The 18,223-nt window shown below is 42.6% G+C and overlaps 1 protein-coding gene across 1 annotated transcript in view; it reads left to right on the forward strand.

Annotated features, from left to right (window-relative positions):
• The first annotated feature begins 8,250 nt into the window (after window positions 1-8,250).
• LOC112069170 (protocadherin Fat 2-like) overlaps window positions 8,251-18,223 on the forward strand; it is a 90,312-nt gene continuing 80,339 nt past the window's right edge. Inside the window, 1 exon segment of the mRNA XM_070438439.1 lies at window positions 8,251-8,438. The gene's annotated coding sequence lies outside the window, so the exon portion shown is untranslated.

Here is an 18,223-nt window from a genome sequence, read left to right on the forward strand (position 1 = left end):
CTTGCGCGCAGTAAAGAAGGAGGATATGCTTGTATGGGAGATCCTATGTATACACACATTGAGATTGAATAGAAAAACAGTTAGAACATGTGAGTACGATAAGGGGGAGAGTACGTAGATGAGATGACGACACACACACACACACAACACAACAAGGACGGACGGCTGTAGAATGGGGTGCACACAACACACACAACAACACACACACAACAGTGTGAGCAGGGGGATCGCCCAGAGTTATAGAGATAGTGTAAGGTGGGATGAGTGCTACACAACACACACACACCACCACACACACACACACATACCCCTCTGGGCTTTCAGGAGTCTTCAACAAGTAAACACCAGCCTCCACACACTGACCACCTGACCACCTGAACAGTGGATACACAAACACACACACACACACACACACACACACAACACACACACACACACACACACACACACTCACCTCAATATACAGTTCTCCTCTTTCTGAATATTCTAGAATGTGCTGCCCCCCAGCCCTTGTGCTACATGACTCTATTTACCCTGGGGGAAAGGAATGGGGTGCAAATAAGTGAACGTACTGACAGACACACTAAACAAAAGTTAAAGTACTATTTATGTTGTATGACTGACTGGGGTTAAACAGAGAGACCTTCATCCATCCATCATTCACATGTTTAAGAGTATGGTCAATAGATTCTACTATCTGACTGTTGACAAAATGCCTTTCACTGCCTCATTGCCCATTACCTGGCTGTCTGTCTAGAGGTTAGAGAGGAAAGTGGTTCCCAACATGTCAGATATGGGACCTGACCTACCAGATAACATCTCTATGAGTTATATTGACTTGTTTCCTACCTATTTTATTGTCTTGACAGACAGATCGAAAAACCTATGGGAACATTTTTCAATAATTACCATACTGTCTGTATATACTTCAATAAAACTGTGTTAAGTATCTTTTTGGATTCATTTTCATTTTATATACAATATATATATATATATATATATATATATACACACACTACCAGTCAAAAGATCTGTATTTTTTACTATTTTCTACATTGTAGAATAATAGTGAAGACATCAAAACTATGGAATAATACATAGTACATAGTAGTAACCAACATTTCTTTAAATATATTTTATATTTGAGATTCTTCAAAGTAGTCAGCCTTTGCCTTGATGACAGCTTTGGACACTTTTGGCATTCTCTCAACCAGCTTCACCTGGAATGCTTTTCCAACAGTCTTGGAGTTCCCATATATGCTGACCACTTGTTGGCTGCTTTTCCTCCACTCTGCAGTCCAACTCATCCCAAACCATCTCAATATGGTTGAGGTCGGGTGATTGTGGAGGCCAGGTCATCTGATGCAGCACACCATCACTCTCCTTCTTTGTCAAATAGCCCTTACACAGCCTGGAGGTGTGTTGGGTCATTGTCCTGTTAAAAAGCAAATGATAGTCCCACTAAGCCCAAACCAGATGGGATGGTGCATTGCTGCAGAATGCTGTGGTAGCCATGCTGGTTAAGTGCGCCTTGAATTCTAAATAAATCACAGAGTGTCTGTGTCACAAAGCACCCCCACCATGCTTCACGTTGGGAACCACACATGCAGAGATAATCCGTTCACCTACTCTGCATCTCATATAGACATGGCGGTTGGAACCAAAAATCTCAAATTTGGACTCATCAGACCAAAGGACAGATTTCCACCGGTCTAATGTCCATTGCTCATGTTTCTTGCCCGAGCAAGTCTCTCTCCTATATTGTGTCCTTTGTAGTGGTTTCTTTACAGCATTCGAACCGAGGAACGTCTGTTCACGGCCAGTCCCTCTGACAGTTGATGTGGGTGTGTCTGTTACTTTGAACTTGGTGAGCGTTTCTTTGGGCTGCAATTTCCTGAGGTTGGTAACTTCTAAATAACTTATCTCTGCAGGAGGGTAGTCTGGGTTTCTTTCCTTGTGGTGTCTCTTGGGAGCCTTTCTTTCGCTTGTGTTTATGGGCTGCCTTGGAACTTTCAAAGTTTCAAAGACATGAAGGCATGAAACTTTCACAGACATGAAGGCCAGTCAAGTTTCCGCATTGGACTGTCATTTATCTTTGCTTGTTTGAGCTGTTCTTGCCATAATATGGACTTGGTCTTTTACCAAACAGGGCTATCTTCTGTATACCACCCCTACCTTGTTGCAACACGACTAATTGGCCCAAACGCATTAAGCATGAATTAAATTCCACAAATTAACTTTTAACAAGGCACACCTGTTAATTTAAATGCATTCCAGGTGACTACCTCATGAAGCTGGTTGAGAGAATGCCAAGAGTGTGCAAATCTGTCGTCAAGGCAAAGGGTGGCTATTTGAAGAATTTCAAAATATAAAATATATTTTGATTTGTTTAACACTTTTTTAGTTACTACATGACTCCATATCTGTTATTTCATAGTTTTTATGTCTTCACTATTATTCTTCAATGTACAAAATAGTAAAAAATAAAGAAAAACCCTGGAATGAGTAGGTGTTCTAAAACTTTTGACTGGTACTGTATATAAATAGTTTCTGCAGGATTGAGAGAATTCCCACCCTACAGATTATCCAGTCTGGCCCTACAGTTCATGAATCATGATTTTAAAAACCGGTTCTGCTTCTACTGCTTTGGATGACTGTAAAACTAAATCCTGAATACACAATTAAATGCTATTCAAATTTTAAAAAACATTGCAAAACCGACATTTATGCAATGCCAAGCGTTTCTTCACCAGCATTAAGGCTGTCTGCTCTTGATCTTCATCTGACAGGTGCCCCTGCTGCTGGCCCAGTACTCACCTTCTGTTGTCTTTGTAGGCCCAACAGACTCCCTCTCTTCCCCCTGACGTCCATGTGTTAACTGTGCCCCTGGAAATGTCAGGTCCTGGCACGTGCCTGGCACGGTGGCCTGCTTACATGAATCTCAATGCCTGGTGGAACTGAGAAGGAACCAAGGAGGCTGTTCGGTTCTGACTTCCTCACTCTGGTGCTTGTGTCCTGAACTGTTCTAACAATAAACTATAGACTTTTGAAAGCACACTTCAGTTGTCTTACTACCTACAGTTGTCTTTTTCATCTTCAGTGTGCATYACTCTTCCTGTATCTGGGTTTGAAAGAGATGTACAGTGAATATCGACCGTTTTTTTCCCTACTGTGTCCTGAACCACGTTGACACCTAACAGTACCACTAAACCCATGGTAAAGACTGAGGACAGATGCTCCACTTCCTGAGAGAATCAAATATCTCCTTTAACTCTGCCTCGTTCACCTCGTTCAACGCCCTCGGTTAATTTGCTGAGATTTGTACTGAGCACTAGCAGTAAGCCACTGTATACAAAACAATAAGACAAAGGTTGTTGAGCTGAGGGTGTAATCAGCAGAACTACATCACTATATCACTACATCACTACAGTACTACAGTACTACAGTACTACAGCACTATATCATCACAGTACTACAGTACTACAGTACTACAGCACTACAGCACTACAGCACTACAGCACTACAGTACTACAGTACTACATCACTACAGTAAAACAGTACTACATCACTACAGTACTACCTCACTACAGCACTACAGCACTACAGCACTACATCACTACAGCACTACATCACTACAGCACTACAGCACTACAGTACTACCTCACTACATCACTACAGCACTACAGCACTACCTCACTACAGCACTACAGCAGCAGCTACATTAATACAGGAATACAGCACTAACACGCACTACCTCAGCTACAGCACAGAGCACTACAGCACTACCTTACTACAGCACTACAGCAGCCATTACATCACTACAGCACTACAGTTACATACTACTAGACACACTACAATCACTACAGTCACTACAGCACTCAGCACTACATACTACTCACACAGCTAGCGGACATACAAGTCAACTTACGCACTAGCAGCATAACTCACTATTAATACTACAACGCACTACACACCACTACAATTCATCACACAGCAGCAAACACATCACTGACAGTCACTACATTCACACCTAGCACCACAGCATACATACTAACAGCAGCAACTACCAGCAATACACATCCCTACAGATACACTACATAACCTACATCACTACATCAACAACAGGCACTAACATCACTACAGCTACACCTAGCCATCAACATACAGTAGCACCTCACTACACCACTCCTACAAGCACTACAGCACTAACATGACTACACGACTATCATCATACATCACTAAGCACACCCACTAAGCAGCTCACATCATCACTACAGTACATACTCCTCCATCAGCGAGCACTACATCACTACCAGCACTACTACATCACTCACTAACATCACTACAGCACTACATCACTACACACTACAGCGCACTCAAACAGACATCCTACACGCATACTACTCTTCACTACAACTCACTACATCGGATACAGCACACACACTTACAGTCACTACATCACTAACCGCATACTCACTAAGTCACTACTAGCACTACAGCACTACATCACTAAATACTACCATACATCCTAACATTACACCCTACATCTCAGCAACTGATCAGCAGCACTACAGCATCTACATCACTACAACTAGCAGCATACACATCACAAAGCACTACAACACTAACATCACTAACATCACTACAGCACTACAGTCTACTTAGCACTACGTATCACTACATCACTACGACTGCATCAGGAGACTACCTCACGTACACACTGAAGCAACAATCACTACAGCGCTATCAGCTACATCACCTACAGCACTACAAGTCACTACAGCATCTCAGCATACACACTACAGACTTCCACAGCACTACATCATACATCATACATCACTAGCAGTTACTACCTCACTACAAGCAACTTACAAGCACTACAATCATCTACATCACTACCGGTCACCACATACTACACAGCACTACATCATACAGCCACTACATCACTACAGCAGCACTAACATCACTAACAGCAACACAAGCACTACAGCACTACAGCACTACAAGCACACAATCACTACCTCAACTACATTCAATACCCCATCTCACTACAGCAGCAACTACATCACTCACAACACTACAGCACTACAGCACTACTACAAGCACTACATCACTACATCACTACAGCCACTAACCTCACCTACAAGGCCCTAGTACTAGCACTACAGCACTACAATCACTACAGCACTAACAGTACAAATCACTACATCACTACAGCACTACACAACTACATTCACTACATCTACTACCTCAGTCCATCATCTACAGCACACATCACTACAGCACTACATCACTACAGCTAAGCACTACATCACTACGGCACTACATCACTACAGCACTACAGTACTACCTACTACAGTACTACATCACTACATCACTACATCATCACATCACTAACACCACTACATCACTACAGCACTACAGCACTACTCACTACAGCACTACTTCATCACTTACCTCACTACATCACTACAGCATACATCAATACATCACTTACCAGCACTACATACTCACCTACTCAAAATCACTAACCTACAAACTCACACTCACTACAGCACTATCGCATACGCACTACACCACATCACTACAAGCTACTAACAGGCCTACAACCTAACGATTACATTCCTCTCACACGCACTACATACTCTGCACATACACACTACATCACTACATCACTACCTCACTACACCTACTACATCATACCATCACTACATTCAACTACATCACTACAGACTACTAACACATAATCAACTACATTCACCGACAGTCACTACATGCACTAACTCACTACCTCACTACATCATACATCCACTACAGCACTAACAATGCACTACATGCACTACAGTCACTACAAAGCACTACAGTCACTACATCACTTATCAGTCACTACAGTACTACATCACTGAAATCACTACATCACTACATCACAGCAGCACTACAGCTACAGCAGCACTACATACTACAGTACTACCCACTACACACAACTACATCACACATGGCACTGACATCACTGACACACACATCACTACATCACTACAGCTAGACTACATACTACATCACTACAGCACTACATTCACTACATCACTACATCACATAATCACTTACAGCACTACAGCATACAGCACTACAGGCATACATCACTACAGCACTACATCACTACATCACTACAGCACACAGCATACTACTCAACTACATCACTACCAGCAAGCTACATCACTACATCACTACAGACTACAGCACTACAGTACTACCTCACTTACAGCAGCACTACATCACTAACAGCACTACAGTACTACATCACTACAGTCACTACAGCAGCATACACCACTACATCACTAACAGCACTACAGCAGCAACCTACATCACTACATCACTACATCACTACGCAGCACTACTACAGGCAGAACTACACACTACATCACTACAGCACTAATCACTACATCACTACATCACTACATCCACTACAGCACTACATCACTACAGGCACTACATCACTACATCACTGACAGCACACAGCAGCACTAATCACATACAAACTAACATCACGTACAGCACTACAGGCACCTACATCACTACAGCACTACCATCACTACATCACTACAGGCCTACATCACTACATCACTACATCACTACAGCACTTAAAGCACTACAGGTACTACCTCACTAACGAGCAGCACTACATTCACTACAGCACTACAACATGACCACTACATCAAAGACTACATCACTTAACACCGAGCACTACATCACTTACATCACTACAGCAGCCTACTACATCACTACAACTACACATAAGCAGCACTACTACATCACTACATCACTACATCACTACATCAGCAGCAATACTCAGCATCACTACATCACTACACACTACATTCACTCACTACTACAGCACTACATCACTACAATCACTACCTCACTAACGCACTGTCCACTAATCATACAGAACTTACACTAGCACGTACATCACTACAGCAACAGGCTACATCACTACAGCACTACAGCAGCACTACATCACTACTCACTACAGCACTAGCACTGACATCACTAACATCACATACAGCACTACATTTACTACATCAACTTACATCACTACGCACTTACATTCCACTAACAGCAACTACATCACTACATCACACATCACTACAGCCAGCGTACATCACTACATCACTACAGCACTACATCACTACTTGCACTACATCACTACAAGACACTTACAGCACTACACTCACTAACATCACTACAAGCAGCTACATCACATCATCACTACAGTACTTACCTGTCAGCAGCTACTACTACATCAACTCAACATCACTACAGCAACTACAGGCCACTACATCACTACAGCACTACATCACTACATCACTACATCACTACAGCACTAACATCACTACCATCACTACATACTACAGTACTCATCACTACAGCAACTACATCATCTAACACGCCTCAGCATACATCCACTACAGCACACAGCACTACATCACTACAGTCACTACAGCACTACAGCACTACATCACTACAGCACTACATCACTACAGCACTACAGCACTACAGCACTACATCACTACATCACTACAGCAGCACTACATCACTATCACACTACATCACTACAGCACTACAGCACTACAGCACTACAGCACTACAGCCCACAGAGAGCTAATGTTTTGCCATACTGTCATAAATGATCCTGCTAAATGTCACTCAGTGTTTGATAGATTCACGTCTACTGTCTAGTTAAGTAAAGGTTAAATGAATCAAATATAATACTATTGGTGACACTTCATTCATTGGGATCTTATTTTGACCAGCAACAGGATTTTAACATTTTAACATCTAAGTCCATAATGTTGCTTGATGGTGGTTAGGCTATTAGCTGACCAGAGCAAGACAGGATTTGATTTCCCAAACCTGAGAGTTAGACTATCCAAACAGGACAGGCACACCAACAACTATTGTTTCAATACACACCCTGAGAGCACTGAGCACTTCTCTGGCCCCAGCCCAGCAGGCCAACATGAAAAAAAACAGCCCACAATCTGTGCACAGGCACCCGTGGGTGTGTGTGTGTGTCTGTGGTGTGTAAGTGTGTGTGTGTGTGTGTGTGTATGTGTGTGTGTGTGTGTGGTGTATAAGTGTGTGTGAGTGAGGGAGGGAGGAGACGACAGTGGGAGAAGTGGGAGGGGACCATGGAGTTCCTCAGGGAGCTAGGAGTGTCTTTGTACTCTACTGCAAAGCTCCTGAGTGGAATAGAGTGAGTAACACTAGCTAGCTAGCTACTGACACTGATGGAGTTTACAATATTGCATGTGTGGGTTTTGGGATTCCCATGAGATGGAAGAAGAACAGTGCGTGTCACTATCGTTTTGCTGGATCTGTAAAAATCCCTAAAGCATAAGAGGAAAATAAAAAGAAGGGGTTAACTCGGAGGACCTTGGGTAAGTTAACACTACAGCGGCAGGTAGCCTAGTGATTAGAGCATTGGGCCAGTAACCGAAAGGTTGCTAGATCGAATCCCTGAGCTGACAAGGTAAAAATCTGTCGTTCTGCCCCTTGAACGAGGCAGTTAACCCACTGTTCATAGGCCGTCATTGTAAAATAAGAATTTGTTTTCTTAACTGACTTGCCTAGTTACAGGTTAAATGACTAGTTTTAGAAGGGGTCAACTCAGAGGACCTTGGTTGAGTTTCTGTTCTGTCATGTCAGTGTTGACTGATGCTAGCTTAACTGAAGCTACTGAAGTTTTTGACATTTCTAAGCATTTAGCCTTACAAATCTTAAAGTCTTACAAATCATAAGAATTTCTAACATGTTTTAATGATTTATAACGCATTCAAAAGCTATTCTAAACATGTATATGCAGTTAACAAGGATTTTTCATCAAAGTGTTACCAAGTGACTTACTGTGAATGTACTGTTGATCCTGAGTGCTGTCATGTCTGGGCACGGCTTAGGGTATATCACAATGTGGTAACAGTTTGCACATAGTGCACTATTTGGGACTATTTCATTTTACTATAAGCAGTTTTCTGTAGTTTTGTATGTATACATTGTGCAGGACATACGTAATTGCTGTGAAATATGCATGGAATTGAGCTAAACTTGTTGTTGGAGGAAATCCCTAGTTTTTCATTTAAAAAATATAAATATAAATATAAATATTATATCTCGATATAAATTTGCTTTGTTCATAAGTTGTCGCTGAGTTGTTTCTCGTTCTGTCTACCCTCGTTGACCCCTGTTTACTGGACAAAACAGCTCTCCAAGAGTGGCTTAATTTGGCCCTAGTAGGATCAAATGATTTCTGTCACCGAGATGTGTTGACTCTAGTACTTTACATTGAAACAGATGCTCATTCAGCAGCCGCTCTTATCCAGAACGACTTACAGTAGTGAGTGCATAATAAATAAATATATACTGTACTCTATACCATCTACTGCATCTTGCCCATGCCGTTCGGCCATCGCTCATCCATATATTTTTATGTACATATTCTTATTTATTCCTTTACACTTGTGTGTTTGAGGTAGTTGTTGTGAAATTGTTAGATTTCTTGTTAGATATTACTGCATGGTCGGAACTAGAAGCACAAGCATTTCGCTACTCTCGCATTAACATCTGCTAACCATGTGTATGTGACAAATAACATTTGATTGTATTTGATATACATGCGTACTGGTTCCCTTGTGGGAATCCAACCCACAACCCTGGCATTGCAAACACCACGCTCTACCAACGTATCACCTGTGAAATCTGTGAGAAGTTGACGGTCTGAACTTTTTAACTAAAGTAGCTATGACAGACGGATGGCCCATCAGATAACCTCCTGGAAGCCATCTCATCCATTTCCATTACGGAGACTTCCTCGTCTTCCCATTTTACCTCCCTTTCATATTCCTGCATGTCTGAACAAATGAGTGTTTTTGTTGGTGCTCTGAAGATCTAGGAGTTGATGAGTGCCTGTTGTACATCACATTCCTGAACCTAGAATAACCTTCACAGTGATGTTACAGCGAGGGGTGGTTTACCAATAGATAGGTATGTGTAGGTGTGACGCACTACATTAGACTAAAGACATTTGACTGGTCCACTCCCAGTAATTTAGTTAATTGATCTGCCTGTGGCACAGGGTGTGGGGAGGTAACTAACAGATGATGTCCAGAGATACCGGATGGGAGATGTAACTAACGGATGATTGCTCATGCAGAGTACCTGAGGGGTGGTGAGATGATTTACGCTAACGCGCATTAATGTCGCAGAGAAGATACCTGCGGGATGGGAGATGTAACTAACGGATCGATGCTCCAGAGATACCGTGGATGAGTAAATGGTAACGAACTATCAGAGATGACCAGAGTGTGGGAGATGAGGTAAGTAACTCACGGATGATGTCCAGAGATACCGGGTGGGAGATGTAACTAACGATGATGTCCAGAGATACCGGGTGGGAGATGTAAGTAACGGATATGAGTCACAGCAGATACCTGGGTGGGAGATGTAACTAACAGGATGATGTCAGAGGATACCCGGGGGGGATTGTAATAACCGGATGATGTCCAGAAGATACCACCGGGGGAGTGGGACTGATGTAACCTAGAGGATGATGTCCAGAGATAGCCTCCTTATCTGCGGTTCGGTCGAGATGTAACTGAACGGATGATGTCAGAGATACCGGGTGGTAGAGATTGTAACTAACGGATGATGTCCAGAGATCAGCGCGGGGGAATAGAGTGCAATACGGCAGATAGTCAGAATACCGGGTGTGGGGGTAACTCACTGGTCCAGAAAGGGTCATTGTTTTAGAGAAGTGGCTCTTGGAGGAATAACTTAACGTCGTAGGCCGACTGCTGTTGACTACTTTCTAAGTCACAAAATAGGTTGTGATGGAACATTTGGCCACTTCCCATTTGATAAAGTTGAGCCAATATACTGAATAATGAAATCAGTTATACTGTGGAGCTGTGCTTGTAGTTCCAAAGCAGCCTGGTTGCCTGGCAGACACTGTACAAAAGCTGTAATAGAGGTATGTACATAAATGCACACTGGAATTTTCCATCAGAAACATGCATGTAGGTATTCATTTTATTTCCTGCATGACTGATGGTGGGAAGACATGTTGACTCTTAGCTAGTTTCTAACCACACATCTTGATGTTTATAATAGAAGGCTGATGATGATGATTGTAGAAGGCCTGATGATGATGATTGTAGAAGCCTGATGATGATGATTGTAGAAGGCCATGTGATGCTGATGATGATGATAATGATTGTAGAAGGCCTGATGATGATGATGATGATTGTAGAAGGCCTGATGATGATGATTGTAGAAGGCCTGATGATGATGATGATGATGACGATGATGATTGTAGAAGGCCTGATGATGATGATGATCATGATGAATGATGATTGTAGAAGGCCTGATGCTGATGCTGATGAATGATGAATGATGATGATTTGGATATCCTGATGATGATGATGATGATGATTGTAGAAGGCCTGATGTGAATGATGATATGTAGAAGGCCTGATGATGATGATGATGAATGATGATTGTAGAGGCCTGGTGATGATGATGATGATGATGATTGTAGAAGGCCTGATGATGATGATGATGATGATGATTGTAGAAGGCCTGATAATGATGTGATGATTGTAGAAGGCTGATGATGATGATGATTGTAGGCCTGATGGATGAATGATGATGATGATGATGATGGATGATTGTTGAAGGCCTGATGAAGATGATGATGATGATTGTGGAAGGCCTGATAATGATGATGATTGTTGAAGGCCTGATGAATGAATTTGGGGAGAGATTCACATCAACTCTACTATATTAAATGGGGAAATAGGAACCTCAACGATTCGTAGACAATTATCAAAAATAAATGTTTACACCAGTAATTTTAGTGTGAAAAAACAAGAGGGCTCACCGAATAGATTAGACCTCACAGATTAGACCTCACAGATTAAGCCTCACAGATTAATTGGAAAAATCTCACAGATTAGATCTCAAGATTGACCTCACAGATTAGTTTTATCCTGTGCCTTGCACACTTAATTTAGGGCTCTTTTCAATCTGTATGGGCTGAAGCGTTACAGATTGGCACAATAGAATTCCAAGGTCATTTCTGATTGGAGCCGACATATGCAGCGTTTACTGTGAGTGCGGTTCCGCGCCACGTGTGAGAATTGCTTTACATTTTTACATACATACAGACATCTTTCCTCAAAGAGAGGAAAGAGAGAGAGTTAGAGGGAGTGGGCAAGAGAGAGAGAGGGAGGGGTGAGAGAGAGAGTAAGAGAGAGGAGAAAAGAAGAGAGGGGAGAGGAGAAGAGAGAAGAGATAGAGGAGGGTCAAGAGAGATGAGAGAGTAAGAGAGAGGAGAAAAGAGAGAGGGGAGAGGAGGAGAGAGAGCGATAGAGGTGAGAGTGCAAGAGAGAGAGAGTAAGAGAGAGGGATGAAAAGAGAGAGGGGAGAGGAGGAGAGAGAGAGATAGGGAGGGCGCAAGAAGAGGAGAGAGTAGAGAGGGGAAAAGAGTAGATTAGAGGAGAGAGAGAGATAGAGGGAGGGTGCAAGAGAGATGAGGAGAGTAAGAGAGAGAGGAGAAAGAGAGAGGGGAGAGGAGAGAGAGAGAGATAGAGGGAGGTGAAGAGAGAGAGAGAGAGTAAGAGAGAGGGGAAAAGAGAGAGGGGAGAGGAGAAGAGAGAGATGAGGGAGGGTGCAAGAGAGAGAGAGAGAGAGTAAGAGAGAGGGAAAAAGAGAGAGGGGAGAGGAGAGAGAGAGAGATGAGGGAGGGTGCAAGAGAGAGAGAGTAAGAGAGAGGGAAAGAGAGAGGGGAGAGGAGAGAGAGAGAGATAGAGGGAGGGTGCAAGAGAGAGAAGAGAGAGTAGAGAGAGGGGAAAAGAGAGAGGGGAGAGGAGAGCAGGAGAGATAGAGGGAGGTGTGAAGAGAGAGAGGAGAGAGCACGAGAGGGAAAAGAGAAAAGGGGAGCAAGAGAGAGAGAGTAAGAGAAGGGAAAAAGAGAGAGGGAGAGATCAAATGATCAGGTATACATCAATCATCGCTAAAAAATGCTGCAACTTTGTCTAAATAATACCTTTACAAAATGATTGAAATGTGATCTTCAGAGCAGCATGGCTGAGCGTTACCTACAGGTCATGACTGCGGGGGTTTGAATGAGGCAGGGAGGAGAACGGCAGGACACGACCGACACACACACACACACACACACACACACACACACACACACACACACACACACACCACACACACACACATGCACACACACCACACACACACACACAACACACACACACACACACACACCACACACACACACACACCAAAATACCACAAAACCAAGCACACACACCACCACAACACACAGGGACATGAACAGGTGAACATCCCACAGCTAACAGCAGACAGACCTCAGTTATCATTGACTGCCTGAGGATCTTACCCTCCCAGAAGCACAGCACTGCCAGCCAGCTGTTTATAAGACAAACATTTCCTTTTAACCCCAACATCCGGAAAGGAAATGGTTAAAGTCCTGTTCCCTACATAACGCACTACTTTTGACCACAGTGAAATACTTACTTACGAGCCCCTAAACGACAGTGCAGTTTCAAAAAGTACAGATAAGAATAAGAGATAACAGCAACAAGTAATTAAGAAGGAAAATATATATCCAGATCCTCAGGCAGTCAGTGATAATAAACATAATTAGAGCAGTAAAAATAAGTGTTTTCTCCTACCCGTGGTATACGGTCTGATATACCACGGCTGTCAGCCAATTAGCATTCAGGGCTCGAACCATCCAGTTCATAATAAGGAAAAATGTCCCGTTACCTAAGGAAATGTTTTAAGGGTGTTGCGTAAAGCCCCACACACATTTTCTTATGTARGTAATGTTTTACGGTAGTTTGAAATCATGTAAGCAGAAAGAGTCTCTGGTTACCATAGAGACAACCTGGTTCACTGACTGAACTTCTTGTCAAAGAGATCACATTTATTTAGAGATAGCAAAATATAACTTCTACATTCTAGACAGAAGAAACAAATTGATTCAGAAGATATTAAAAACGTTTATTTTAGTAACTTTTTTCTCAATTTGTTTCGATTACTTTCTAGCACGTCAAGCTAACTTACAGAGTAGCTAGCTACCKTTGTAACCACGGACTGTGCACCTTCCATTGTTTAGCTAGCTTGCTGGTGGATGTTTTCCTTTTGAAACCAGCATAGAAGAAAGCAACATTCACTTCTACAAATGTTGTTTACATTGATATCCATACTGAAGCACTTAAGGGACCTCATGGGCACCCTGAACTTGTTCACTTCATTTAAGACAGGCAGGAACACACAGGGGACATGAACAGGTGAACATCCCACAGCTAACAGCAGACAGACCTTTCACTATTTTTATGAAATTCACTGAGGAGGATAGTCCTCTCCTTCCTCCTCTGAGGAGCCTCCACTGGTTGACACACTATGAAGTGAAAGGTTCGTTATATAAACAGTCATTTGTTCATAGCTACAGTAAAAGAGTGAGAGGTATTTCATATTTTCAAGGAACAGCTTAAGCGCTCCTCTCACTCCAGATCTCTCTGACATCTCCGGTAAACAGATGTTAGAGAAATGAAAAGGTAGCAAKTCGTGGAGCTGCTAAACGTCAACTRTGGTYATTCAAAGTGCTGAGAGAAGGTAAAATCACCATGCAGGAATACTGGAGTCTTTATTGTAGCCAGATACAGCACTAAGAACGAGAACATTTAACCTTAAGGACAATTATATATTTGATTTATTTTGAGTTGTGGATATGATCCTACTAATTTGAATATTTGAAGTCTTCGTTTTTATTGGCAAATGTATAACTTGTTGTTATCCAGTAGAGAAAAGTGTCCGTACTATTTAAATTCCACTATCAGTCTTATGAATTGTTGAGCTTTAAAGTTGTTTACATTTAGGAGTAAAAGGTTAATGTCTGAACAGCCTAGGCTGAACAGAAGACAGCTCAGAACAGAGACGAACAGTCAATATTTACGTTTGGATAAAAGTGGTGACAACCCACCAAATTCTGTTTTATACCTGTCATCACGTAACAAATTCTGTTTTATACCTGTCATCACGTAACAAATCCTGTTTTATACCTGTCATCACGTAACAAATCCTGTGATCACACGCTTATACAAACAGGATTTTGTTACGTGATGACAGGTATAAAACAGATTTGTTACTGATGACACGGTATAAAAACAGGATTTGTTACGTGATGACAGGTATAAAGTGAAACTGGATTTGTTAACTGATGACAGGTATAAAACAGGATTTGTTACGTGATGACAGGTATAAAAACAGGATTTGTTACGTGATGACAGGTAAAAAGATTTGTTACGTGATGACAGGTATAATAAAACAGGATTGTTACGTGATGACAAGGTATTAAAAACATGGATTTGTTACGTGAACAGATACACACGATTGTTACGTGTGAGCAGAAACAGGATTTCGATTACCGATGCACATATTCTATTGTGTCGATCAACAAGTCGCTCGGTTGACTGCTCACGTAATCATACCTTTGTGAAGGTCCACAGCCGCGCGCGCTCGGATGGTCATGGTAAGCCCGTGAGGATGTGGTGCGATCAGGCTTAGTAGATCATGTGGCAACGTATTCGTCGGCAATCGCTCAACTTCGCGCGCCCGACGATGTGACCTGTGTTTGAAGTCCGTGTCGAGCTTGTTGTATCGTGTGTGGGCCGATATTGCTCGTCTGGAAATGTTTTGGTTGGAGGAGTTGCAGGTGCTCGTCGGATGATATATATACATCTGGATGGGGCCTCAAATCCGTTGTCGACGCCTCTCGCGGTGGTTAGGTGTAGGCTCGATGTCGGGTCATCTTAATTCGAGCTCACCACAGGCGAGTGAGGTCTGATTCGTCAAGCGTGTGGTCGTGGCTTGTGTACGCGCAAGCAGGAAACACAGATTATCGCGATAGTAAGCGTTATCTGGAAGTTATAATTTAAATGCGCAGATTACCGCTCGGATCTGAGATTGTCACTGTCGCTCAGCCCGTCGGGCGGTCATCTTCCTGTCCTATAATAACAATGAATTTATTAAATGTATTAATACCCTCATCTTTTTCTGGCTATAACTATGATATTTAAAATGTATTTCACCCCCCTTATCTCAAAATCTTTCTGGCTATAGCCCGACATTGGAATATTATTTGAGCATGGATTACCGGTCATCGTCTGTCTATTACAGTGATTAGATGATTTGCAAATGATACCTCACATCCGGTTCTGGGGCGTCATATTAAAAACAGCAGATGAGACATTACTGAAAATAAACGTGTAAAATGGGGGGAAAGTTACATACCCCCCTTGTCAGCCGTAAGAATTCGGCCGTGCCCACGGCAACGCGGCGGGGTATGGCGGTGCTTATGATGAGTTTCCCGCTCTGTAGATATGTATCAAGGAGCATAAGAAACCTTTTTTCATTCCCGCCGAATCCACGACACGAGAAAGGGTTAATTTATGTTGTATGTAGAATTGGCATGCGTGGCACTGACACGGGGCGAGCGGCGGTGCTGGGTGATTTTTAAAGTGTTTCCGTGCGGCGTGACGTACAGGTAAGCTAAAATAGGTGTCTACTAATGTATCGGAGATGTATAGAGGAGTGTTCCTAAGTACCTCGACGACAGGAGGAGCCTGGCCGGGTCATCGGTTGGAGAGATCGCAGGCCGGCGGATTTTTTTTTGGTTTGTATTGGCCCCCCACCCACCCCCTCGGGGTTGGGTTAGTCCTAAGAATGGTACAGGAGAGATTAACTGCCGTCCTTGAGTGATCGTCAATGAACGTTTGGGCAGAATTGTGATCCCTCGACGCGGATCCTGTGATCGGCGGTTTAGCAGGTTGACTTAGCTGCAGAAACGGTAGGTCAGGGCATGGAGAGCTGAGGGCTGTGCTCCAAGATGGAGCGACATACTATATCGTAGGAGAAAGCTGCAAGACATGATTTGAACATAGTGTGTTGGTCAACGGCTTCAACATCTCCGATTAACGAATTCCTTGATGTCGTACCGATCGAGTGCTAATAGCTGGGACTACCCGTAATGGGGGAAAGAAGAGATCATCATAGAGAGATAGATACTATGATGCACTGACACCATAGGACTTGCTATAGAGAAAGAGATAGATGAGAGGCGTACAGAGGGGAGGTGTCTAAATCGATAATAGAAAGCGCTTGCTATACTTGAATATGATTCAATTGTCCAGTGGATGAGAGCGGCTTTGCATTAGGAAGATACGAGCTCGGAGGTAAGATGAGACCAGATGGTACAAATAGGCCTTCTCGGGGTATTATCGCGGGAGGGTTTTGCTGGCTACATACACTGTAGTACATTATTAAATGGATTTACTACGCTCACGTTTGTTCTATAACATGCGGATATGCTTGATAGAACGCTATGGACGTGTTCAGAGCATTCGTGACACATTGGATCGGGCATAAAATTCAAGGGCTCCAGTACTACCTGAGCGGTTCCTTTAAGGAGACAATAAAACAAAGTGGGGCACAGTGGTGAGGACTGACGTGATGTGGAAGGCATCGGTCCGGTGTAGTACCATGGGGGCCTTAACAACGGTGTAAGGTGAGGAATAAGAGCTCTCTGTTGGATAGCGTCTAATGGGAATATAGCGAATTGGTGTAGTAAGTAAGTCTGGCATTCACTATGGACGATGTGGAGTGGATAGAACCAAATGTGGGGCGTTTACTACGGGTCTTTTTAAAGATCGACACTAGCCATGTAGTGATTTTATCTAAAAGTGGAGATTACTTCGGAATCTTACTTGAGGTCGCTATACAGAATTAAAACCAGCTTAAATGATTTACCGCCTATCGGTCTGTTCTAATAAAAACATTGAAAAATTTTCAATGATTTGTACCTCATCGATCTGTCCCTAATTATAACCACTGATTATTTAAAATGGGGATTATTACCTCCATCCGTCTGTCTGATAACCGATGATGTTTGATTAGGAAATGATTTATTAAACCTCATCAGTCTCATTAGTGGTCTAATAAACATGATTATAAATATCAGATAAGATGACGATATACCGCGGATCCACGCTCCATCGTTAATGGGATCTAATAAACAGATGGATTAGATGTAATTGAACTGCACCCCATCAATGCAGTACTGTCCTCTATTAAC

The sequence above is a fragment of the Salvelinus sp. IW2-2015 genome, unplaced genomic scaffold, assembly GCF_002910315.2.
Source record: "Salvelinus sp. IW2-2015 unplaced genomic scaffold, ASM291031v2 Un_scaffold923, whole genome shotgun sequence".
Taxonomy (NCBI): Eukaryota; Metazoa; Chordata; class Actinopteri; order Salmoniformes; family Salmonidae; genus Salvelinus; species Salvelinus sp. IW2-2015.